This window comes from Wasmannia auropunctata, unplaced genomic scaffold (assembly GCF_000956235.1).
Source record: "Wasmannia auropunctata unplaced genomic scaffold, wasmannia.A_1.0 LD336069.1, whole genome shotgun sequence".
In the NCBI taxonomy this organism is placed as follows: Eukaryota; Metazoa; Arthropoda; class Insecta; order Hymenoptera; family Formicidae; genus Wasmannia; species Wasmannia auropunctata.
This window is the reverse complement of record NW_012026821.1, coordinates 498,769-526,728: the sequence shown is the minus strand read 5'-3', so window position 1 is coordinate 526,728 and position 27,960 is coordinate 498,769. Positions and strand designations below refer to the sequence as shown.

General features: G+C 33.1%; 1 protein-coding gene across 2 annotated transcripts in view; it reads right to left on the bottom strand.

Moving 5' to 3' along the window:
- The window catches only part of LOC105450002 (semaphorin-1A-like), a 204,588-nt gene extending 178,663 nt beyond the window's left edge, over positions 1-25,925 (bottom strand). For both annotated transcript variants that reach the window (XM_011689537.1, XM_011689538.1), the window contains exon 1: positions 25,350-25,925. The gene's annotated coding sequence lies outside the window, so the exon portion shown is untranslated. The remainder of the gene's footprint in view (positions 1-25,349) is intronic.
- Between the last annotated feature and the right edge of the window lie 2,035 nt (positions 25,926-27,960).

Genomic DNA, 27,960 nt, shown 5'->3' with positions numbered 1-27,960 from the left:
GCACAGATGGAGCACGGAAAAAACCAGAGGTACCGAAATTTTGTGCAGAGCGAACTGCGCACCAGGGAAATTGCCGGGTATAATGGACGAATGATAATTTAGTACGCGCGACAATGAATGAGAGTGGTGGCATAAAAAAATTTCTCACCTCTGAGTTTCGAGACGCGGAAAAAGTTAAATCATCTGACAAAAGTCACCGAACATCTCGTGTAAACGTGCTTTCGATATCAATGACGTACAAACGTGCCTCATATCGCGAGTAATTCGCGAAAGTGAGCGCTTCGTGAGATAGACGTAACGTTCTTGATTTTTCGCCCCGCGGGATTAGCTCGATTCATCGGCACGGAAGCACCGCTGCACAAGAATACACCACGCGAAGAGCCGCACGAGAGAGCGGAGGGAACGAGTTCTATATGGCGGAGGTCCATTTGCGGACCGCCGGTAATTTCCTCGGGGAAGAATCCCGACTGTATACGAACGGGAGCGTCGTTCGCTCGCGCGATTTCACCGCGTATTTCGGAGCTGGCCACGCAATGCCGATTCACGCGTATAATCGGTACGATTAATAAAGTCCGCTTGGTTAACTGTAAAATAGCACGAACCGCGCCAAGAGGAAAAGGAATCGTCGAATTGTGAATAAAGATAAAGCAAGAGAGAGAGAGAGAGAGAGAGAGACCGCGCGTAGCTATATCATTTACAGACTGCATTGTGCACGCGTGTGTTCCAATGGTAACCGCGATGGTACACCGTCAGCAAATTCCCTCAGCTAGCAAACAAAGCGCGCGTGCGGATATACAAGATGTCCCGAAATAAAAGGACGCCAGTCCTTTTAAATTGAATTCCCCCCTCCGAATCACGATAAAATTGTTAAAAAATTCTTTGATCCATACAGAAAATAATTCTTGATGAATTTTAGATTTTCTAGATATTTTCAAGTAATAATCATATCTTGCGAACGTTTACACAGAATTGCATTTCCTATCGAATCTCAAGTTGATGTTTGAAAACATCCTGTATATATACTTGGACTCGCAAGATTTTCAAAAGCAAACAAGTAGTGAAAAAGATTTCTCGAGTATAAGCCCTGCGACCCGTACGATGTAATATATGTTCGCAGATATCAGATTCCATTTTGCCGCTGCTATTACTACTCGTACGTGAGATCCATTCTTTTTCGTCCACTACTGCAATTAACATTAGCATAGAAATTGGCAGGACTGTCAGTGGAATGTGCTTGTAAACAAAATTCTTGATGACGACTTTCGATATGTGCAATTAAAATTATTTATCCCCGTTTTGATTGACAAATTTTACGCGTGTAAAATTCTCATTTATTTTATAATTATCTCTCGCAATTAAAATAAAAAATAAATAAATTATTAATTAAATACTAACGTAATCGATAATACTTTACACATGAATCGATAATACATTTTCAAGTCAATATTATTACATAAATTATTATATAAGATTTGCATATATATGATATTTGATATAATAATTTAAATATTGGATTCTGCTTGCACTAACAAAAATCTAGCATTATAAAAATACTATGTTTAAGTGTTAAAAAGATTTGTGACCATCAATATCTCTCTCGATTCATTTATAATCCATTCATGTCACATCAGTATGACATACACAAATTTGGAAGTTCTGAATGTACACAGTGTCGATATATTTTGCAGAAATCTAATATGCTTTTAGCGTTACTTGCAGAAATCTAACATTACAGAGTGATGGTCATACGTAAGAATGATATACATATATTGAGAATCTGTAATCGCGTCTTTTCTCGCAAGAGATATGTAAATAGAATTGAATAAAATATAGGTAGTCTTAAATATCAAAATCTAAGAGACACACTATTTTTCAAATTATAATTTCAAAAATATATTTAAATTTTTCGATTTTAAAAACTCAAACAGGTATGCATGAAAGAAATGACGTCTCTTAAATTATTGAATCTAACAACATGCTTCAATCAAATTCGTTTCGGATACTGGAAGCATGTCCCTTGTTAGTCAATTCGCCGAGCGACAAGCTCGAGCCGTATACCTATAGCAACGGCGTCGATCGAACGATAATACGATTGAACCGCTATAGAAGCACATTGGCGAAGCGCTCGAATTTCTGCGTTTCCACGAAAGCACGAAATGCGATTCTATCCCACCGGTATATTTCTTCAGCATGGAAGAAAGCTATCGAGATCGCGCGGCTCTCGCGTCTCGGCCCTTCATCGTCTTGCGACCTCAGTTTCTCTTTGCACTCTTCCCTCGAGCCATCGTCACGGCCTCGCGTTCCCCGTACATTGCGCTACAGAATTCATCTTATTGCGACGAGATACATCTGATGGCGACAGATCGATATATCTCGTCCTCGGTGAGAGCTCGCAATCCAATAAAGGAATGGCGAGAAAATTGCAATCGGCGTTGCCATGAAATAAATGGATAGAGCTGGTTATATACGGAGAGAAAGGAGAGAGGGGGAGAAAACGCGTTCACAGGATAGGTACACAGACGCATCAATGCGCGCATAATATTTCAGTATTACACACGTATCTCAAGTTTCTGCCAGAGAAATGCACAAAGTTGCAGTATAAATCGGCGCCGACCGCGAAAGTGTCACATAACTTTTAGAAATCTTCCTAGAATGCCAAATCCAACCATCTTAATCCTTTACAGCTAATAAAATGTCTTAATAAGTTAACATTTATTACTGAAAATTTGCTACGTATTATTTTACTAAAGTAATTTTCACTCGGGAAAACATATCTCGTTTCAAGAATTCTGTATTTTCATCAAGAAAAATCCAGTATTTTTTGCTTTATCTGATTTATTCATAAAAAAAAACACTAAAAGATTATGCGACTCATTAAAATGCAATATAACTTTTTGTGCAAAAAATCTCTAGTAAAAAAAAATTTTATAGAATATAAACTAATTCCTAAACCATTTGAGTAAGCAGTAGTAGATATGAAAAGTGATTTTAATGAGTCATTTTTTTCATTTTTCTAAATAATATCGCAGATATTCAATCTTCAATGGCCATGACACAATAAGATTATTATAGAAATTATAGAACATATTGTGGTGCATGCAAATTTGCTATAGTCTATCCGTACCATAAGTGCTGATAATCGTTTGTTCGTTGCGCGAGACTTCGTTTCTTGAACCTTCCTGCATTAATGGTATTTACGTGCGATAATTAAGCGCGTATGCTATGTTATACTTGCGCCTTGTTTTATTCATACCTTAATGAAGAACAACCGTGCTTAATAGACTCTCGGCTATAACGCAATCAAAAGAGTGAAAGAAGAGATATGGGTAAATTTATGATACTTTTCACAAAATGATGATAATACTCATTACAATTTGAAATAATTTCTTTAATATTTGAATATTATGCGAGATATTGTTTTATCTTATTTAATGCAGTTCGTGAAAGAAAGCTTTATTGTCTGCTGCCATGCTCTTTTTTTATAGTACTAGAATTTTTAACATTCTAATAATCTTTTTAGAATTGTAATGATATTGTCGCATTAATTACAAAAATTATTGGGTCTCTCCTCCCTTGTTTTACAATATATATATATATATATATATATAATAATTGTATATTGTATGTATATTAATTTTGTTGCACAATTTTGCAAACAAGCCACAAGAAATTATGAGCATTAAAAACGTATAATATATGTAATAGATAACAAATTAGAATATTTTTAACATTAATTTTTGTATTAATTTCCAGTTTGAGTTGGATTATGATTCCACCATTTGCGTTTCTTAAATTTTCTTTTATATTTATTGTATAAAGAATGATTTAGTATCATTGTTCTTGGAACAATAGAAAGTAAATTTTTTTTCGCGATAAAATAAAAATACTATATATAGGTAATAATTACTCTATTTTCTCTGATATTATTATCCAACTTTCTAAAATGCCGTCCTAGCATTAATTTTTTTAGCCGTACTTGATGAGTTCATTATAGAACTGTGTTGCATAAGTTGTACATATCGCGTACCGCAGCCGTTGCAGTGTACGATGTATAATTATTTACAGCGTAAACATTATTATGCAGCAAATTATAATGTATAATTTCATATAAATCACACGCTCGAATGGTAGGACAAAACTTTGTACTCCGTCAAAACTTTGGATTAACAGAAACGCTTCACAAAAATCAAGAATCATTGTTCTTAATATAATGATTAATTTAAACATTTAACATAAATGTTTTATGTATGACAATATTAATTTTAATCTTTATAACAAATTTTACTTTTGAAAAATATAAATTTCTAATAATGTTTTTAATTTTAAGTAGAATAAAATTTTTTCATACACGATACATGTCATAAATTTAATAAGAGTATGGTAAAATAGCTTCTTTTGCTATTTTAATTTAAAATCATATTGTAGAATATCTAGAATATTTTGGAGAAGTTGTACTCAACATGACAAAATTATAAAGGACGATTATTCCTTCTTAAATTTTAAATTGCATAATAAAGAACAAAACTTAATATTTTATCATTTCTTTCTATTTCTCGATGTCCCAATGTGTATTAGAAAAAAATATATGACTTTCCTCTATTTCTTTATCAGAAAACCATTGCTGCGATAAAGAGATAACTTTTGTATCTACGTCGAAACAGGGTTTGATTATTCGATACATCAGAGAATATTGCCGTATCATTGTCCGTGTGCACGATACAGACGGGAGTCGTCTGATTCGAAGTACTTTACGCTCACGATCACGCTATCGATCGATCGGTGATGCACGGCATCGCGCGCAACGAAAGCACAAGCGAAGACGACGTTGAGGTACGTCGTGGTGCACGCTCGTCGTCGGCGTCGACGACGTCAACGTCGCCGTCATCGCCGCATTGCAATGTGCTACATGTCGACCTCCCCCGTAGCTACGGGGCAATCGAATTTTCATCGCCGCGAAGGTGAGCCCTGAATATTCATACGGTCGGACGAATTCCCGGTACCTTGCACACGTCTCTTTCCCCTTTCTCTCCCCTCGGTCCCTTCCGCTGCCACGGTCGGGATCCGCGGTGCGTTATTCTGTACGTAGGTTACATGCCCGCAGGATAATCGCGGACTCGCGCCGCCCTCTCCTTCCCATCCAGCTGAATTTAAACTGATGCCCGCTCGAGGGTGTACAATCGCTGCAACGAGACAAATCGTACGTTTGGAAGGGAGGAATCCCTCATCGTATCGACAACATATTGTCTCGAATTAGGGTAACTTTTGGCGTGGACAGTTAGTTTCTACGTGGATTAATTTACAATATATGGATAAATTTACAATATGCCAAGAAAAAAAGTATTAAAATATTAAAAGAAAAAAGCCGAGGTAATGAAAAAAACTAATTTAAATTGTTAAAAAAATATACATATAAAAGAATTTAACTAAATTTTAGTTAAACATTCATTGGAAAATTATACTAAAACCATGAATAAATTAATAAGAGATTGTTGTTTTAACAAGCCTTAAAATAACCTTTTCCATTTGCCTCAACTTATCCTATTGTTAATAGTTGGTATGTCGAATTTCATAACATAATCGATCGATTGTAATTGAAACCTATTAACCACGTGCGTATTAAATATTAGATGACAATTGATCATGCATTGTTAAATAACGGCGATGATAGTGTTCTTCAGTAATTCCGTATTAAGTAATTTATCTGCGAATATCTTAGTACTTCAACTATGAACACAATTTCGCAGTATAAAATTAGCAATTATATTGTACGTGAGACGTAAATTTACTGAGATAATCATAATATTTTAACTCTTTCTCTCTATTAATAAGCAAAGCAAACCATTTTTTTTTATTAATTTAATACTTTTTAATAAATAGACAATGTTATTTGTTTTTACTCGAAAATATCAAAATAAATTTGAAAATAACTTTTCTTTAGTTAAAAAATATTTGTCTCTCTGATTTAAATAATAATAAAAATATATATATATATATATATATATAGAAAATAATACTTCTATTATATCAAGTTTCAAAAAAGATAATGGATAACAAAATTATGTTAATTTTAAATAAACTTTAATAGAATTTTTCATAAATTTTTCAAGTTTAATTATAAAGACATATAATACTAAATAAAAAAATACAATAATAATTTTCCACGATATTTTTATTTTAAGGAAAGATAATCTCCAAATTGCTTACACAAATTGGACATTTGATGTTTCTCTTTAATATTATAAAATTATTTTATTTATATGTTGTTTTCTTTTTAAAAAAATCAAAATTTCTTGCATGTAAAATTTTGTTATAGCTCCAGTGTACGCATGCCGAAATTACAGTCATATTTCTTTCTTCTTTATCTGAGAATAGGTTACCTATAAATATTACGAATTTTTTGTTGTGTCATTCCCGCGTCATTAGCGGTCTACACAATTAATAATAGATGAGAGGTTAAGATTAATTAGATGACTCACTTATTAATATCAATGACATACTTATTAATATCGATAGATATCAATAACCAAGATATAAAATTAAACGTATACCACAAAATATCACACATACTTATTAATATGTATTTACTTATTGAAATGTATCAATAAATATTTGTAACGTTCGCTAGAAACAATTAATATAAAAATATCAATTCGGAAACAATTATAGTTAATATATTAATACCACTGGTCTCAAAACTATTAGTACAGGCGGCTAATGCACGGAGTATATATAAGAGACGATCGCGCATCTGACCTCAAAGGGTTCCATTGAAGGTAAGAGTGAGAGGACTCGCATACATATGCACATTCACAAGGGAGCACACGCGCGCAATAATCAGCCGCTTCGCAATGCACGGCGCTTCGTACATGCGGTCGTACTTGTAGCACGATCTGCACGCAGCCGTTAAATCGAGGGAATGAAAAAAAGAATGCTAAGAGAGGGGAACGAGAAAGAGAGCAGGAGAAAGCGAGAAAGAGAAAACGAATACGAACGGATGGAGGACTTACTTTAGGGCGAGTCGAACGAGTGTGCAAGAAATAGAGGGTAACACTGGCCAGCTGGTATGCATACAGGGTACACATTGCAAAAAATAAAATATCAGTAGTAGAAAATGTACGACCATGTTTTTTTTAAATTCATGATTATTTTTGTGTAGTAACAATTTCTCGATAACTTTATATTTATTTAAATCTTGGTTAATTAAGTCTCGAATTAAATCAGTCTGTTAAAATAATAATCCGTGCAAAATTAATTTGCAAAAAGATTTAATTATTTACTGAAATTTAATCTGACGGAATCCTACAACAACGTTACATATTATCTGCAATCTAAATTTTCACCGTAGAATAATTTTACCCCAAATTATTTAAAAATACATCTTTGGCACTGATCCTCATTACACACGAAATCCTATATAAAGAGATTCTATCTACGCTTTAGATTCCAAATTTCCATCTATTTTTTAATTTTTTTATAGAAAAAAGTAAATAATTTTCTTCTTCTCCCTAAATGGTATTTGTACTCGAATAAATATTTAATTTTGTCACATTATAAATATTTTTAACTTTGCTAAAATCACATGTCACAAACATGTGTAGATAAATATCGTCCTGATTTCTTCATCTAGATTGTTATCGACAACAAAGCCCAGACATTTCAATCTGCAGAAAGATAAAGATTTGACGTACACGTTGGACGTTTGCCAAAATCGAAGCCAATATCGTTGACCTAACAATCACTAAAGCGATCGACTAGAACACGATGACAAAATCATGGAGGCTTTCACCTATCTATATGGATATTTTCTGAACAAGTGCAACATGTCTAGATATTCATGCGTTATTCATGCTACTCGTAAGTAAAAAGAAACGCCTATCTAAAAGTAATCGATATCTGATATAAATAAAATTAAAGCTAAATGTAATATATGAATAAGTCATATTGTAACTATTAAAATATACATATATGTAAGCCAAACTTTGATTTAATTATTATAAATATAATAATAAAACAATAGATGTATAGATTCAAATAAATTTAGAGCAATTTATATATGTGTGTTGTTTGTATAATCTATTGATTCTAACATACTTTTATAAACACTATTTAATTTTGTTATAGAAATGAAACAAATATTGTAAATAATTTCTCGTCTAGACGTGATGCACTATGTAAGAATGGTTTTGTATTGTATATGTATACATGCGCACGCGCGCGAGACGAAGATAAAAGCTTTCTTAACTCCAAGTACCTCTTGTATTTACAAAAAAGGTTTGTTACAAAATTGCACAAAATTGCTTGTTGAGTAGCCTGAGAGATAATTAATGAAGATAATTTATCTTTATAAGAAGTATTTAACGTACTATCTTTCCTTGAGAGCACAGTTTAATTTAACCTCCAGTTTTCTAATCTAATTTTATACACGCTTCCTAAGTGGAATTCAAGTTCCAGTTCTATGTAAAGTTAATTTTAAACGAAGTACACCTGTCATATTTGAATGCAAAACTTCAATTATAATCACTTAAAACACAAACTACAGAAAAACTACAAAAAAAGTATTCTAGGATATGATTAAAAAATTATACAATATATCACAAATATGTTTGCGGATTATCAAAAGTCTCTAGTAAAGAGAGAGAACCGAAGATTAAAGTTTCAAAAATTAGATACTTCGTATTTAGAACGAAGAGACTAATTTGTTCATTTACTTTATAAGTTCATATCGACGTTTGTTTCTAGAAATAAAAATATAATCAATCATATACATCAGAATAATACGAGCTTTAAATGGAGTACGTGGAAGACATTCGGTTAACGGCACCATAATATGTAGCAGACTTTCATCATTTTGTCTATAAACTCATGTACTTCACACAGCGAGTTTATATCATGTTGTAAACTGGTTGTAACGAGTGCGGCTTATTTGCGTCGCCAGTGTTGCACCGCATCGACTATGAGCTTAAGGGCTTTCGGACCGCGATGTCGGAATTTAGTCAATCAAGATAGTTTGTTTATTTTAAAAATTTTCTCGTCTACCTAATAATAATTTCGAATAAAGTGTGAATAAAGTAGTATGGCATATGTAAACGTATGGACATTTCTAGGTTAATATGTAAGATAAATCGGGTTGTTTTCTGTGAATAAAATGCAATTTTGGTTCTACGAATTTAATTTAAGTAATTTTACAGAGCAGATATGTTTTGTGACTTATTATAGCATATTTTTATAAATCTTCTTTTTCGATATTTGCTATGTTATTTTACATGTTTCTATTTTTTTAAATCAATTTTTGTAAATACAAAATCTAATGAAATACTTCTTTATTTTCGACTTATCTTTTTTAACGCAAGATTTCATCCATTGCAATGATGTAGATTCGATTGTATATATACTATTTAACTATTTATTAATTAACAGAAAATTGGTCCTCTTAAAATTATTATTCTATATATAGACGAGAAAACAGAAAAAAGAGAAGAAAAAAATTTAATTAATCAAGATTAACGCTAATAATAAGGACGCAACCTATCTTTAATGCATAACTTAATAGCCGCTTCTACAAAGATTCTAAAAGGAATCCTTTATAATCCTTATTTTAGCATGTAAAATGATTTTCAATTATTTCTCATTCATCGTATTATTTTGTGCATAAAAGTATTAATTTAAGATAATAAAAAAATTTATGTTTTATGAAATATCTTTAATCTTATTTATCAAATGTACTTTTATCATTTCTGTAAAATGTGTATAGTGAAACGTATTTTATCTCCTTCAAAATTCTAGACATTCCTCCGCGGTATCTGCGTTACTTCCAATGTGTAATCTTTGATATATATTTCAAGCTATTATCAATACAATCTAATCCAATCAAACCTCTGGCTATTACCAAGCATATAACACATTGCTGCGTTGGATCGTTTACCGCGGTTATACACTGTAGTCACATCGGTGAGCGAAGAGCATATCTCTCGAAGCGGCGCGGCGACCCGCGGCTAAAAGACCGGAAACGACCGTATAGCGACCGCAAGTACGTCTAACGGTTCTCCCCCTCTCCGTCTCGTCTTCTTTCATCCGCGAGTTCACGCTTGCAATTCTCCATTGCCTCTCGCTCTCTCGCGCGCGAGCGCGACCGCTTGATCTCCACGCTTCGTCTAATCCGCCTGTTGTCCCACGGATGTTTTTTATCTTGCGACCGCGAAGCAAACTCGCGGAGTTGCTTTGAAAAGAGTGGCGCACCAGAAAAAGGTGTCCATATTAAAATTAAATTTTTAACTAACGCCAACGAGGAACAAGTACGACTGAAGACAGTCTTAAATTTGAAGTTAATAAAGCGAAGTAGTACAACTTGAAAGGTGGGACGCGATGAAAAGATGAATTTTCCATGAGATATAGGCTTTAAAGAATCTAGTAACTTAATAATATGTACAGAAAGAACATCTCGGTCCCAGAATTATCAAGCTAGCTTTTACGGATTCTTTGACGTATAAAAATTGATCTTTTCTTAAAAAAGAAAAACTAATATACTTCTTAAGTTATAAGTAGTTGAAAAAGTGAAAGTTTTCTCTCCTCGCTGAGAATTAAGCTTTAAAAGAGCAAACAAATACAGTAAACTTTAAAACACATAGATTTTAAATATAAAAATAAATTTAAAAAATATTTCCAATAACTTTGAAAATGGAAAACATATAAACTAGATTGATAATTTCTCCTAATAATTTAAAAAAAATTTATAAAAATATAGAAATATACATATCCAGAAATAACAATTTTTCCAGTAACAGCAATTTTTTTATAGACAAGATAGAAAACTAAATTCTCTTTTTCAGAAAGATAAATTGATAAAACACATTTGTGTAATTAACTTTTTTATCTTAACAAAAATTTCCAAATAAAAAAAACAATGTTTATGAAAAACAATGTGAAAATGTGAGAGATGCTTTTCGAATATTTAGATTAAATTATCTCCAATCAGAAACAATGAACAATATTATTTCATTTTTGTTTTACGTTTGCGATTCACCCGGAAAGCCTGAGACGCATGTTGCAAATGTCACTAAATAATATTATTTACTACATCTTATAACGATGCATCACCAAATTAAGTGATAAATGATTCGTCGAATAGTGCCGACATTAGCGAAAATTCATGTTACGCTACATGATACAGGAGCTGATATAAGTATATAGCAAGCTCAGACGCAGCTCTCTGACGTAAACATGTTAAAGTAGGTGTCCGGATAATAACCGGCATATACGTAACTTCGTCGTGGCGTTTAGGGAAACTTCCCCGAGATCACCGCACTATATACGCTCATATAGACAATCTTGTCTAAACAGACGGATGCAAATTATCGGTTACAGACACTATATCTAGGCGCTGTAAAGTCACCGACACATGATATGAAATTCCAAAATGTAATTTCGCCCTGGAAAAGGCAGTTCGCTCTTCACACCTTCAGCTTTCAGAAATTTATCCATTATCAATTGTTCAATTTTTTAAAATCATCCAATCTTCAATAATTCATATTAATCTAGGACAAAGAATGTCCTAAAATAAAATATTTAATTAAAACATTGTTGATATTATTGGAGATTAGAATACAAAATATAATAACATAAATATTATATTCGCAAGTGATAGAGTATAGAATATCTTAAGTTATATTAAATCATCAGTTTCCTTTCAAAGAATTTCTCAAATTACATATAAGTATAATAAAAACTTATATCAAAATCATGAAATTAATGCAAAAAATTATCTAAATTTATACAAATATTTTTGTTTCTCTAACATGCAAACTGCATATATTATACAACAACATGGTGGGAAAATACATTCCACGAACTCATCACCTGTCGAGCTCTTCGAGACCTCAATGTTTTATCGATCCTTCACGTCAACAGTCATTAATTTTTTTCTCACTAAAGTGAGGCATACATGGTTTTTGAATAGAAAATGAGTCCCTTCGTTTATATTTGGATATTATTTAGCGTTATTTTGACTTCCGAAAATATTTTTCGATGTCATCTCCAAATTTTAATATCTCGGATATATTCTTTGTCGTCTATCAGTTTGTTGATATTATAATAAAATGCTTTAAAAACAATAAAACGTTACGTAATTTGTTTCTTGAAAATAGGGGAATTGTAGAAAATATTTCTCGATTGAAATTATTCTTAATATTTGGTTCGATAATTTCATTAATATTAATACGACTCTGCATTAATGAATCTGTTATTAAAGAAAATTTCAGAAAGATGATTTGGAATATCATACATTAATTTTTCTGTTAATTTATCAGCTCGGTTATTTATCTGTCATTTTATTCTATCTGTGCTTTTACATATATGACTCAAGAGAAGAATAATAACAAAATCATTAATGTAACATTCCTTTGCTTGTACATTAATTTATATACATATATATATATATTTTAATAATTTTCTATTTATATAGGAACAAATTTATAGAAAAAAATGATTCAATATATTTAGTGTTTCAAGTGTTCTTGATGTCAAATACCTCATATAGTCATCATAGGTCAATGTTATCTATAGAAAAGACCTAAAAACAAAGAGAGAAAGGATCGATATACTATCTCGGTATCGTGCATTACGCATATAGATATATACCGATAGAAGAGAAGCACGGGGCGAAAGCGCATCGTGACTGCCCACGTTACACAACGCGGGTTTGGCTGAACGAGAGACAGTGGAAAGCATCGACGCGGTCCTGAGCATAGTCGATTTCAAGGCTAACCATTCGCTCATGTACAGTCCATAGCATAAACGCAGCTAGTTCTTACTATCGGTCGCTTGCCATGTTACGTTAGAGAAAATGACGTTCGTGTTCAAGCATCACGATTAGCCTTACTTATTGATGTACGAGATGTCCAGAAAACATAGATGTCCACAAACAGAAAAATTGGAGATGCATTATTATCATGTATATAAAGCAGAGTTAATACTGAAGGATAAATTTCGCTGAGTTTCAATTTCGCGAAGCTCTGATTACACGACAAAGGATTTTACGTCGCGTGTTATTACGTCGTATTAAACTGTTTACTTGCATAAAGTGTATAACGTGCTCACGAAAAATGCGCATCGTGCAGTTATTTCTGCAGCGTTCTTTCAGCACGCAGCAAGGTGTCGAAACGAGCACGTCGTTTACGAGCAACGGCTCGAAGGATTAGCGAATTTTCCGTGCCAGCGGATACAAAGGAAGAGATTTGCGACGGCACCCCCCGCGCTCACCCCCCGTAGGCTATTTCTTCCTCCCTCGGCCGCCAATCCTCCCTCGTGCGTATATTACGATGTATATAAATACACACACACGTACATACACGTACAGGAGCGCTACGTAAACATTCTCGTTCCTGCTTTCGTCGTGCAACCTATGCGCGCCTGCATTCTATGCGATAAAAGCGCATCTTCCCTCCGCCGCGCGCCAAAGCGCAGTGACGCGTTTCGCACCTGTTGGAATGCGAGAGAGCTGCCGGCTGCGCAAGGTGGTTGGAGGAAAAGTTTAACGTTCGACGGAGCCTCCGTACATAGCTGGTAGCGCCTGGTTAAGCCCGTTGTTTTGTACTTAGGTATAGATATTCTATTCCCACACCGATTCACGGTGGCTATAAGCGCGCGCAGATTACAGTCTCTGGAATATCCAAACGCGACGATATCCATATTTTACGTTATATTTTCCCCTATTATAGTCGTAACAATATCTCAATGTTTCTACAATTTACAAATGCCGTTTAGACATTTCTTTCTTTCCTCAATGAGAACTATATATACTCCTATGACTTTGAAATACTTTTTTTAACACTATATAAAAAAAAAGAGAAAAAAGTATTGCATTGAAGTAATTACATATTCAATTATTTATTTTTTACACAAATAAGAGTCAGAAAACAAAGTTTAATTTCGAGATCTAAAAAAATCTCACGTACGTATGTATGTTAAATAACATGGTTAAACATAATTAAATTGTCATAAATTTCATAATCGACGATGACGTTGAACCTCCTATATGGACTTTTCTATACGTAGGTACTCTTTTCTGTAATTTACGAATCCTGTTGGCATATCCCGGAAATGTACCTTTACACATCAGTGCCTAGGAATATACATATACGTAGCCAAAAATACGGGAGCGAAATAACTCAGTGGAGGAATCATGACTTGCGTAAGGGTTTTACGCAAGTCTCATTCACGTCGTGCGCGATGTCGTGAAACTCCATGGAACGAATGCAGTAGCCAATTACGCGTAATAAAGCAACGTGAAAGTCGACGACGACTTTTCTGCGCGCGTTTAAATCCTTCTTGGTATCCGCAGTATATTATAACGGCATTAAAACCATGACAGGCTATACGAAATTTCAGCTTGTCCAAAAGTCGGCTACGCAACACTTTAATTTCTTTATTCTCGCATTTATTCTTCATTACATGTAGGTATTATAATGAAACGTCTGAATGCATTTTACGTATTATTTATAAAAATTAATTGTGTCAAGGATTCCATATAATCTTTAAATAATTCTTTTTTACCAACGTTGAAATAATTTTTAACAATATATATAGAAACAATGGTTCTGTTAAAGCAAAGCTTACTTAAAATTTATTGTGAAAAATGTGAATGATTTCATTATTCATTTCTCCTGAAGCTAAGTTTTATCAAAAATATCTTATTTTTAATCGCTAATTATTCGAAAATTATCTTGACATCATCTCACCATCATAAATCGACTTAAAAATAATCAAAAAATTAATTATCAATAAAAAATACACGTAAAAATGGTGTGCTCCATATATAATGGATATTTCATTAAACGCATTTCTATTATATGAATGGCGAGTTCGTGAATAGTTATACAGAAATGTGTTTGAAACAATACGGAGAAATTCAATAACCTATTTTAATGGACGACAATTCAAATTAATCACAGATAACATATTAATTGCACGTAGTTGTTAGAAAAGTATTGTAATTCTCTCAATAAAAAATATTATATTTGCATGTTTCATTTTAATTCTTGCCTTTTATATTTATCATTTCAAATCAGCCTGTGTAAAATATTATATAATACGTATTATATAAAAAGCGTGATTTGATAGAAACATTGTATATGTATAAGTTTTTACGAGTATCATAGATGAAGCTTAGCGATCGAAAAATCTCTTCAAATAAAGTCTACTTGTGATTCACACTTTTATTTTTTCGTACTTTTAAAACTCAGTAATAAAAAAAATTCATTTCAACAAATTTAGAACGCAAATTAATCTTTCAACGTTAAAAAAAACAAAATCACATTCGAATCGACAAAATTCACAGATAGTAAAAGGCAACACGGTAAAATCTGTACAAGACATGCCATATATCGAATATGTTTTTATTATTACACGGATTGCATTCCTCGCGAGCATAAGTCGCAAAACGAGCGCTGGACTATACCTGTGCAAATGTAAGCGCGCCACGTACCTCGTTATAGCTTTCAAGCACGCGGTATGCGGTTCACCGCGTACGTCATAATTTCATACTCGCCTATATACATCTATATATCATGCAATTACGTACGAGCAACCTGTATGCTGCCGATAATCGCTCAGTCACGGGTCCGTAATAAATTCATGTTTAAATTATTATTTCATATTTTCATATTTTCACGCATTGCACGTGATCGCTTATGTAAGAAAAAATGCCGAAACATATAGAATGTTGCGACTTAATATAACTGCACAGGCACTGGATATTAAATTATCTGGAGAAATAAAAGTCTAAATCTAAAATCCATTGCGTTAAACAATACGAATAACAAAAATTAATTTAAAAAAAAGAAACATGAGCTTTTAAAAAATTTCAGGCAGTATATAAAAGATTAATCTCGCATCTCGCAAAGTTTACAGGAAGTCTTTCCAAGTGTGGTTTCCTAACAAATATAGAAGCAATTATCCCTTATTATTACATAAATATCAAGACGAGATATCACCTCTATTAAGCTGGACACACCAACATCGCAAATTAAGTTCGGATCCAATAAAAAATTTTGTGCTTTATTCCGAACTTTGTTTCTTCAGCTGTTTAGCAGAAAATCACGTAAAAAATGGAGGAGGGGCAAATTAATAGCAAGCTGGACCTCTCAAACAAAAAAAATATATAGAGTGGTCTTATCAAAAAAACCAATATACTAAATTCTGTTGCTCTTTTGTTTCTCCAAGATAATGTTAAAATATTTACAAAAAATAACATTGTTACGTCTATTAAGCTGGCATAGACACTTTAACACAATTGAATGCGATTTATGTAAAAATAACTCGCTATTTACTAATTAATGGTCCGATTTTTTTGCTCCAGTTGTTGATTCGCAGGAGCAACGGATATTCTAGTTTGAGATCGAGGCTGGCGCCAGCCGCCTTCAGCACAATCGAATGCTTATGTAAAAAAACTCGCTATTTATTTATTAATTAATAGCCTTGATTTTTGTTTGCTTCAGCCTATTTGCAAAAAAATTGCTGTTTTAATTATGTGTATTTTTATAATTGACCTTGTCTTGTGCAAAAACTTATCCAACGGCAAAATGTTAAGAAACAAATTAATTCTAAATCATCCTAAGAATTTAATTTATAAAAAAAGAAATATAAGGCAGGCAGACTTAGGAAATAGATGAGTTTACTCTTCGTATTACATCGGGACTTCTCGTTCAGAGTGTACCTGGCCCACGCCGGTTTCTTACTCCTTGAGAGGTAATAACCTCCCCTGGCCTCCCCCTTCTTCTACCTTCACACTCATTCGTTCTGGCAACCGACGACAGAGCCGGTAATAGTCGTACTCATTCGTTCGATTCGTTCGCAAGATCCAGTTGAAGGCAAGTCGCAAAAGGGGAAAAAGTTGAACTATGCCATAATGGAAATTCTAATCAAATACGAGCACGACTCAAATAATAGCATTGCTGTTACTGCATCTTCCGAATCAATCGATCTGTCTTGTATTCCTTTCTATTAATTCCTCTATTAACTTTGACTCTACTTGATTATTTCCAAGAAACAAAAATAGTAAAATAGTACAAATAAATCAAATAAACGTGCATTAATCAAAACATTAAAAATTTTGACAATTTTTCAAGAATTTTCAGTTTTATATAATATTTGAAACTATTTAAATCTCTATACGACTGGATCATTTAAAAACTCGTTAAAAAATTAATAAGTATTTGAAAATACTATATTGATATCAAGTAATCATGCATTAAATCAGTATAATTAATTCTTCTTTAGAATTGACGTGTAATAACAGATTCAGAAGAAATATAGATTGTAACGGAAATAGTAATCAGATATCAACGAAGATAGTGCCGTGCGAAGTGTCAAGTGAAAGAAAGAAATCGATGTCTTGTTCGGATATCGACACCGGAATTTCAAGCACGCGAGATTTCATATTTGAAAGTGGATATGTGACGTGAGCAATAACCTCATCGATGAGAGCAAAATCGACAAAACAATAAAGCAGATGACCACATATCAAGGACGCAGGCCAAAAATAAGAATAGTAGCTCTAGCGCAATAATTGATGTCAGTCACACTAATTAAAGTGGTATGACATTTATGGTTTTAAATAAATGGCAATCCTCAATCCATTTTTCAAAAAAGAACTTGAACCGAAAGATTTAATTCTGTGTCCATTTATGTTAACTGTAGCAGGTTAACAAATCAAATATTGTTAGAAAAACATTAATTTTCTTCTCTTTTCCTTTATACTAGTATAAAGTATATTATATCAAATGGTAATACATAAATTTTATATAATTTCTTGAGAAAGTAAAATTTCAAAAATATATCTCGCATACTTTGTTATGCCGTAACGATTTAAATACGAATTAAATACGCTGCATGTTATTAAAATATATTCTACTTACTATTATATTAATTAATATTGTCAATTATAATAATATTAAATAAAGTAAAATATCATTTTACTTCAGTTTTACAATAAGATGTTTAAAAATGAAATATATTTTTGTAATATCTACTAAATTTTATTTGTAATTTAAGCTATAAACGTACAGTATTTTATAAGCTCAAAATATTAATGTAAACTTTGATACATATATTCATTTGTCATCAAATAAACACCGAAATATGTATGTATAATTGTCTCTCTTTTCAATATTTAAATAATTTAATCTTTTAACTACAGTAAAAGTATCAGTAAAGATAAATAAATGGCAAATTTTTCGTTTGTCAATCATTCAATAGAGTCAAGGAAACCAAGAAACGAAACGTGGCGCTTGGCTGGGACCAATGTGGTGTTCCTATTCACCATTCTATAAATACCCGATTGGCTCCGTTCCGAGTCGTCTGCTTTTCTTCGCTCTTCCATCAACGATGTGTTGATCGAAAAAAAACAGAAAACAAAACTTCACTGTTTTGTTTAGGACTTTCGGTAGCTCCGTAATTCAGAAGAGAAAAAGTTTCGACGATGCAAAGTTTTGTATTTTTTATTGGCAATCATACACGAACCGCTTTCTCTTTCGTGAACGTAACCCGGTAGAATTGCACGAATCACAGGCCGGAGTCACAATCAGCTGTTACCAATGATATTAATCCTTCATTGGCCCTTTAATATAAAACTTTTTAATTTCGCGAATTATTAAAATGCAGCAAGGAAATTTGTGCCAAGTAAAGTTGAAAACTAACTAAACTAGAGTTACACCGTCCTAAAGTAATTTTTATTAATCGAAATAATGATCTTACTTTCAATACTATACTTTTACTGGTTAAAATAAAACTTTGTAATTTAGAAACCTCGAATTAATAACTTTAAAGCAGAATTTTATCAGAAAACAACAAATCTTTTGTACTGAATTAATATTTAAAAAAATTCCAGGATATTGTTTATTACTTTACAATTATTAATATTATATATAAATTTATTTATTTTTATTCATCTTCTGAAGTTTGTAATTATATTTTCTGATCAAATAAACAATAACGTTAGTTTTAAATATGTCAAGTAAAAAATGTATTAAAATAATCGGTAGATTAAATATTTGTTTAGATCTCCAAAAAAAAAAGCACGAAAAACAGTTAATGAAACGAGTTATATATCGCGCGTTTTTCCTTTATTTGCTAGATCTTGCATATAATCGTGTGAATGCGTTTACTTATGGCGTGCTGTAATGTTACACGGACTATTTGCAAGGCAATGTAACATTCTGCCAACACTACGCCCCAACTTGCAGTCTGCTGGTGTAAATGAGACAAGACAATCCCGACCTATTTTCTTGACATTCTAGATTTTCTTTATGGTGCAACAGTGTTCAGTCGTTTCTTAACATTATTTAAACATAAAATCGATATCGACATATCCGGACTGCACTCGAGCCAATATCAATATCCTTCTTCATAAAAATATTATTTTATTTATTTAAAATAAACAATTTCTATTTTTCGATATATACTGGTTTACGTGTCTTTTCATTAATTATTACAATTTTTTAATTTCTAATGTTAAATAGAGCTGTGAAAAATGAGGCACTTGTTATATATCTATGCAGGAAATAATTAGATCGAAAGTTTTAAAGGAAATGGTTTTAAAAGGGGATTTTAGAATTATTAATAATTAACATAAATTGAAATAAATATATATGTATTAGCCAATTGAAAATCCAAATAACATTAATAACCACATAAAGCAAAATAATTGTATGCTCAAAAAATATAATGTAAGTCGCAAAGTGGTAAGCGTATCATATTCGTATTAATGAAGAATTAATGAGCCGAGATACACACGCAACGCTGTGCTTTGAATAATATACTTATAGCCGGAAATCGTAGGAAGGACGATAATCAGTTGCGCGCAGAAAATAATATCGCGAGCTTGACGTACACTTGCGAAAATGAGCGAGAAAGAGAGAATTCAAGTGTTGAGAGAGCGTAAAACTAATTTCAAAATATTGTATTTTTTAATAATTTTCAATTATAAACGAAATAATTATAACCAATTACAAATAAAATATCAACATTTAATTTATTAAAAACTATTTTAAAACTCTAATTAAAAGTGGAGTGCCAAGTTCACAAGTTTTACGACAATCTATCAAACGCATCTAAATTACTTTAGATTAGATACTGCTAGAATTTTCTGAGCTAGAACTGATTAAATTTTCTCTCAAAGTATTATAAAAAAACTATTGATTAAAAATTTCCAAGATTTATTCACAAACATAAATATATAGTGCATCGAAAACTAACTCAAAGTCGAGAATCCTAAGAGTTTAGACATTCACAGCCTTAGACGTTGGTAACTGCATCACTATTTGAATATTTCCAAGAAACGCGTATATTGCAGATAAACGTCGTCTTGTGATGTTTCGCACCGCGTTGCAACGTTATTACAAATTTAATGAAATGCCGTGAAATGCTTGGGCACGAAACGATACTCCGTATCATTAGGCAGCTTATATCACGCTAGTCAAAAGGTCGGTAACTTGCAACTCATTTAATTGATCAACGAATGCAACATGAATACATAAAAGAAAGTTAATTCGACTTTGGAAGAAATAATGAAAACTTAGATAATACCCCGACCGGCATAGGATCGATTCTTACATCCTTATTATTGATCTTTCCGAACTTTGAAAACAGATACCGTCTAATTAGCCATTGTTGCAGCTGGCATCGCGCACTAATGAGATTTCACAGTTTGCATACTAAAAATCAAACTAATCTTTATCACGGAATTTTTACCTTGATTAACTATTCTATGAAATAGCGAAAATCCACCGTCGTTTGCTATAATATTTCATTAAAAAGAACGCGATGTACATCAAAACTCGATCAGATATCTTTCAATATCCGTCCTAAGATAACAAATATAACGAACAAATATCTACGTAGAGCAAACAGCACTATTGGATATTTGCGGAAATACGTTAAATAAAAATATAAGATACCGATTTTTCTGAGATGTCTTTTATCATTTATTGCACGTAATTGCTTTAACCAATATTATAACTTGACCATTTTTATTTTTATCCACAATAATATTAAATAAAATCCCACAATCGAATCTAGACAAAAATTAAAAATATACTTCGAATACATTTATAATCTATTGCATGTAGATGCAGTGCGTGTAGATACATGAAATGTATGACAGCGCATCAATTATATTAGAAAAGGCATGTTAATCTATCTACATACAAGTTAACATTATTAGTTTTTTTTTTAGAGACGTATTAAACTGAATGATATAACAAAAATAATAACATCATTTTATCTCTACATGATATTATTTGGAATAATTTTTCTCAATGAAAGATTTGATAATAAACGCAATTGTAACAGTGATTTTTTTATTTTATTCATGTTCCTTTTGCTGTGACAAACTTAATCGTGGTTTTATCAAAATCATCAAAATGTCAAGAAATTGAACGATAACAGGATGTTTACTCAAAACTGTTTGAAAAAAGATTTCCTTCGAGTTATCTAATTTTTCAGATCTTCGTTCATATATCTACTCAAAACTAAAATAGTTTTAAAAACAACTTTAAAATCAATTTCATCATTACTTACATTAATAAATTCTTCTTCGTGTTCATATAATAAAAAAAAAAAAAAAATGAAAATTATCCATTTCAAATGCTAAACTTTAAAAAAAAATTGAAAAATTTTTCATAAGTATCTTACATAACATAAAATGTTCACTCTTTTATTTCCAAACAAAACAAGAAAATAAAATCTGTCATAAATATTCCTATAGATCATCATCGGGATACAACGTACTTAGTGCAATTTAATTATTTCAAAAAACTACCATTTCTATTTACTTAAAATTAAATTCTAAATAAAAAATTTCTAAAAATGTAAGATCTCAAACAAGCTTTTAACATGTTACAGTAATACTATAGTAGTACTAGAGTAAAAGTGAAATCTTCGAAAAGACGATATCGACAAAAATATCATGATAAAACTTCCTAAGACCCGATTCCACAAATGTAAGATTAACTTTAATCTCAGTTTAACTTACTGTTTATATCTTTCTAATTCTTAGATTAGAAAAAGGGAATTGAACTTCGGTTAAATCGAGTTAACCATGAATTGTGAAACCGGGCCTAAGCATTGTCCGAATATACCTGAGTTTTCCTAAATAAAGAATAACTTTTTATAAATTCCAAATTTTTCATGTTTTTCCAAAGACACCCTGGATGGGAATGCAACGGTTGATCGTAGGACCTAATGCGCACGACGGAAATTTAGAAAGTCATAGCGAGTCGTGCGCGCGCGTGTGCATATGGCCGACCGGCTACTCAACATGATTCTATACGCTCGAAAACCGGTTTCCGATCTTTTCGCCGGAGGGGCCCCGTGACTCGAACGTAACAACGCATGTTCGAGAACGATAAGCTTGGTGGTCACGGCGTGGCTGGTCTCGCGACGCGACGCAAGAAAACTTCATAAACCATTGGAACAAGCGCGTTCGCTCCACTGGTATTCGTTAACTAAACGTCTTCATTCATTACATTCCTACGTATCGTGGCGTCCAAATATTTGTTACGGTATCGACATTTCGATGATAAAAAATATTTCTATATCCATCGTACACGAGGACTTCAAATACGTAGACTATATCGCGTGGCAAGACTTCTTCATAAAAGATCGAATCTTCTTTAATAGAAATGTCAAATTCTTAGTCGTTTTTTTACCCGCAAATTATTGACAAGATTTTTAAAAGTAAAAAGAACGAGGAAAGAGAAAGAATGTTATTTAATGTACAAAAATTTCCTTTCTTTCAACGGAATTTTAGTTTTACATTTTAATAAAATTCTTTTTTTAATATTTCAATTTAACACACTTTTGCTAAGAAAATTAAAAATTCATCGAAAAACGTGATCCAAAAATATCATTCACACAAATGTGACAGCTATAAAAATAGTTTTATCTATTAGATGTAATAATAAAAAAAAATCACAAAGCTATATTTTTATTTTATTTATTAAAATACCTTAAACCCTGTTTTTACATACTTATGTAATTTATTATTTATTTACTGATATTTTTCTTGTTTAACAATAAACTAATCAAAAATGTACAATAGATTTTTTTATGACTGCAGTTATTATCAAGCATTAAGATTTATTCTTTTGTTTAAATAAAAATGGCAAAATTAGAACAGCATAAATATCACCTATGATTTTCATCTAACAATAAGTCATAATGTCAAATCATGTAATCATATAATTTTTACTTTCTGTGCTTTCTCTGAGTTTAAAAAGATAGACTTATTCACCTGCGTTAAAATCGCCATTACTCCGGGTCCCAAATCGTTGACGTTCAACGGAAACTTCGCTGAACGTCAATTTCTTTCAACCTGACTCGACTTTTATCGTATATACTCGCGTCGCTCGCAAAAGCCTACAACGTCACCCAGGTCGAACTTTTGTTTGACAAATTGCTCTTGTCGGAACAACCATTGCAATCGATGGGTGTGCGTTGGTGGAAAAAAAAGAAGAGAGAAGGAAAACGAAAAATGACACTCAAAATAAAAAAAAGCGGGAATATGCGCGCGCGATATCGGGCATCGTTGTTGCGTGCGTGTATTTATTTATTTATGACAAAGGGAACTAGGGACAACGCGACAACGAGGATAAACGGGCCGTTCGTTGCAGCGTCGAGTGGCGCAGCATCGCGCGTTGCTTTCAACGCTACCAGCATTCCTAATTGCGAAAGACAACGGGCCTCCCGTTCGGACTCTTAGAACAACTTCGACCAAACTTCGATTAACTTAATCGACGATTAATTCAAGAGATAGAACAGTGAGATTTTTAGTTATAATATCCGTCGTCAATAACATTCAATCTTTCTTGTATCAAACGAAAAACTATACAATATTTTATAAAGATGGGTTCCATCCATCTTAACAAAATACCGTATATTATTTAATAAGCTAATTAAGTTAATCGGAATTTGGTCGAAGTCACCCTTCATCAGTATACCGACAAATTATTAGTTATTCCTTTTAAATGACACTAGGTGCATTGTACACCTTTATTTAATATAAAATACATTCTATGATAGGAATTTGAATTGTGAAAGAAGGGAAAAAGAAAAAAAAACATCTGAAGAAGATACACAAAAACTGAGAAGAACAGAACCTGAATTATTTGAAATTCCATATTGCAAGAGATATGAGCCTTCGAAGAATGTATACATTTAAATTCGGACATGCGATATACTTGAAAAATTCTACAAAATTTAACGTATACTTGAAAAATATATCCATATAATATATTCCCGTCGCTCTTAAAATATATCTACATGGCAAAATAATTTTTCGAGAAAGAGAAAGAATCAACCTTATATGTATATCGTTTTATGTCATATATCACAATATGTCATAAATGTTGATGTGCAGATTTTTTTGTCTCATAACTCGAAACTATCTTAAATGATAGATTCTCTGAGAAATATGTAGCCAAGCTTTTTTACCAAAAAATATCAAGGGAATTCACATACACACAAAATTTATCGCAACTTTCTGTTAACATCACTTTTTACTTATAACTCAAAAACTATTTCGAAATTTTTATGAAGAAAAGATCGAATCCATGGAGAATCTACCATTAAATTTAAGACCGCAAATTGGATCAGTTTGTATAGTTTAATAAAACAATATAATTTTTAGTATAAAAATAATTGACTATCAATAATACTGAAACATTACGGCAAATTTAATAACACTGAAACTAACCAATTTCAATATGAAAAAAGTTCATATTAAACAATGATAATACCACATTTCACTTTGTAAACAAGTTTTATATAACGGACGACAAGAATATACAGTTCGAATTCCAAACAAAAGATCACATAATATAAAAGTCAAAGCAGTCATGGTAAAAGAAGAGAATGTAAACTGCGGGTCGAGCGCAATTGTTTAAAAACCGGTAATTCTAAATTTGTCGCGTCGCACCTGTACTTTCTACACTGCTGCGCTATTTCCCGCCTGTCATCTAAGTCACGTACTCTATAATATATTTAACGAGAATCTTATCAACTGACTTTTTGAAACAAATTGCTTTGCAGTACACTTTTCGTGTTAAACAAAAGCAAATTTTGGTTTTCTTTTATAATCGGATAAAATGTCAGATTCTTATTATCAAATTTTAAATATGGCGGAAGTCATTCGTTAAACGCTCAACTCAAAATACAGAAAATGAGTGTAAATGGGCAAGCTATCGTTTGTCTTGTCACGATTGTTCCGTCTAAATCGGAATCGGCACTGAATCGTGCGCTGTCCGCTGTCGCGAGAAGATTGACGAGCATTCCTGTCGGATAATGGAGAACAAACTTACCAAGAAGACAGAGCCAATCGGAGGAGGGGGGGTCGACGACGAATGCGCGTCGAGTCACACCGAGTATCCTCACCGCCGCGCCGAGCCGAGCGTCCGCCACAAAAGTTCCCAAAGAAACGCCGTTTCGAGAGATGTACAGTCTCGCGTGCAAGGCCTTCGACAGGGTCCAATTTTGTCGTGGGACGAAGGAGCTCGCCGAGATAAATTGTAAACTGGAGGGCGAGGCGAGGGAAGAATCCAATGGTTGGCACAACAAAGTGTAACACTAGAACACCACTCCGCCTTTTACTCCGAACGACGCGTCACTCTCTCGGTAACGTCCGGCAACTGCTCCGCTCCGCGTGCAGCACCTGCTGCTGCGTGCTGCGTCTGCCGTGCCGAAAAGCCGTTTCACAATCCGGCGCGGCGCTGTTAATGATGACGCACGCGCGCGCCCCGCGAAATAAAAACAAGAAAAAAAGAAAAGAGAAATCGCGAGCCACGCGGACGCGTCGGCACACGCAGAGTCTCCGACCGCGGCGCGAAAAAACACACGTACGGGACGGAACGAGACACGCACCACACGCCGCTCGAGTCGCAACTACTGCCAGGCTGCCAGCGGCGGCGCTCTGCCCCACTACTACGCCGGTACGGCCGCCGCGCCGGATTGGTACGCCTGCGCAGTGCGCCACCGCGCATACCCCCACCCATGGTGTACGTACGTCGCCCGCTACATTCACATTTATTCGTGATATCATTTTTCAGCCTGGACAAGAGTGAAAAATTTACGTAATTCAAATTGATTTGCAAAAATTATAATGTTTCATAATTCTATTGATTTGTTCGTGTTGCTATAAAATGAAATGTCCACAAAAATTGTTGACAAAATTCCCTCAAAAGTACATAATATACATATTAAAAGTGTAAGCATCAATATATGAAAACAAGCTTAGTTAACTGGTATATTTCGAAAACATCAAAGAGGAAAAATCAATGCAAAAAAAATAAATTAAAAATGTAAATTTTCTCTTGAAATTTTACATCTGGCGGGACATAAAGAGCATAAGATGCTATTAATCGAGGAACGGGACAATAATGTAATTAATTAAAATTGTCCAATCATTTGCGTAGCGCCGAGAAGTAATTGGCCTTGCCCATATGTTGTATAATTCAAACAATTCGACCGAACAAATCAAACATTTAATGTCGCCGCGCCCTGATAGCGTGCACATCGTAATTCTTGATATCGCATTAAAAACACGACAACGGCCGTATTACGCGATCACGTGTCCACGAACGCGGGTGTATATAAACGTGCGCGAAGTACTTCGCAGCGTGTGTTATAGAGCGGGAGCGAGTTTCTCATTAATTTGTAATACGAGATGAACGCGGTCAGATGCTCGTCATTTGCGTATCGGTGAAGCACTGCGTCTGCTCTCTGGATCGTTGGTCCGCCATAAAAGAGAACCCTCGTGAGCGGTTACTTTAATCGCAGCGGTTACTTTAATCGATTTAAGGACCGATTCTACCAACGTCGGTCAACGTTTGCTCATGTTTTTCTCTGTTATTATATCATTATATTACATCGAATTAATCGGTTGATCAATAATCGACTACAAAAGCACAAAAAAAAAACGAACTTTCTTCGTGATCGCGTATATGAAATCGCTTTTTACCCCCAGATTTTTCGTGCGAACCAGGACACTCACGGTGATAATTCCGCTTCCGCGACGGAAGTGCGTTACGAGACAAAGCGGTGACGCGTGTAACGTGTGCACGTTATAATGTTAAAGGATATAACTACATTATATTATCGTGCATCGTATGCTCTCTTTCGCCACGAGTTATTTCAGACCGTAATATATGCCTGTGTGTAGGCGCGCGCACGTATATTTATGTGTGACATGCGCTACTATACGTATATACAGAAGTATATGCAGGGGATCGAGTCTGGACAATGGACAGCAGCATGTGGCACAGAGCAAGCGTAAGTCTGTATGGTTGCAGACTGCGCGACGCTGTATGGCTGCGGACGTGACGTTAACGGGCAAATTCGCCCCTCATTATCCTATTCTTTAATTAATTTTATTGCGTATCTTATCGCATCGATATTTCATCTAAAAAAATATAATCTCAAATTGTTAATTATTTCTGTCATCAAAATGAATAGAAATTAAAAATCATACAAAATCGATTTTTGACACTATACTCATTCTTTTTTAATTTTTGGGGTCTCTAATAAATTTTTCTATAATTATTAATTATTTTCTTTGAATTCGACAAATTCAAATATTTTTTCTCTTTGGATCTCTTTGGAAGAAAGATAAAAAATCAATTTTTTAAACGTTGTTTTTCGCGTATAAATTGCTTGAACTTGCTCGCTCGTTCATCGTGCTGCAATAAATCATAATTTTCCGCGATTATCAGACTATTATGTATATATTGATTATAGGTTAATGGCATAAGGGAAATCAATCAAAAGTATACACAATCAAACTTGGGCTCATACCCAATTACCCAACGATAAATTTCGATTGATTACGGTATACATATATGACAAAAATTATTCGCAATAATTTTTTATCTCCGGATTCTTTTATCAATTACAAGATAATTTTTTTTAACCAAAAAA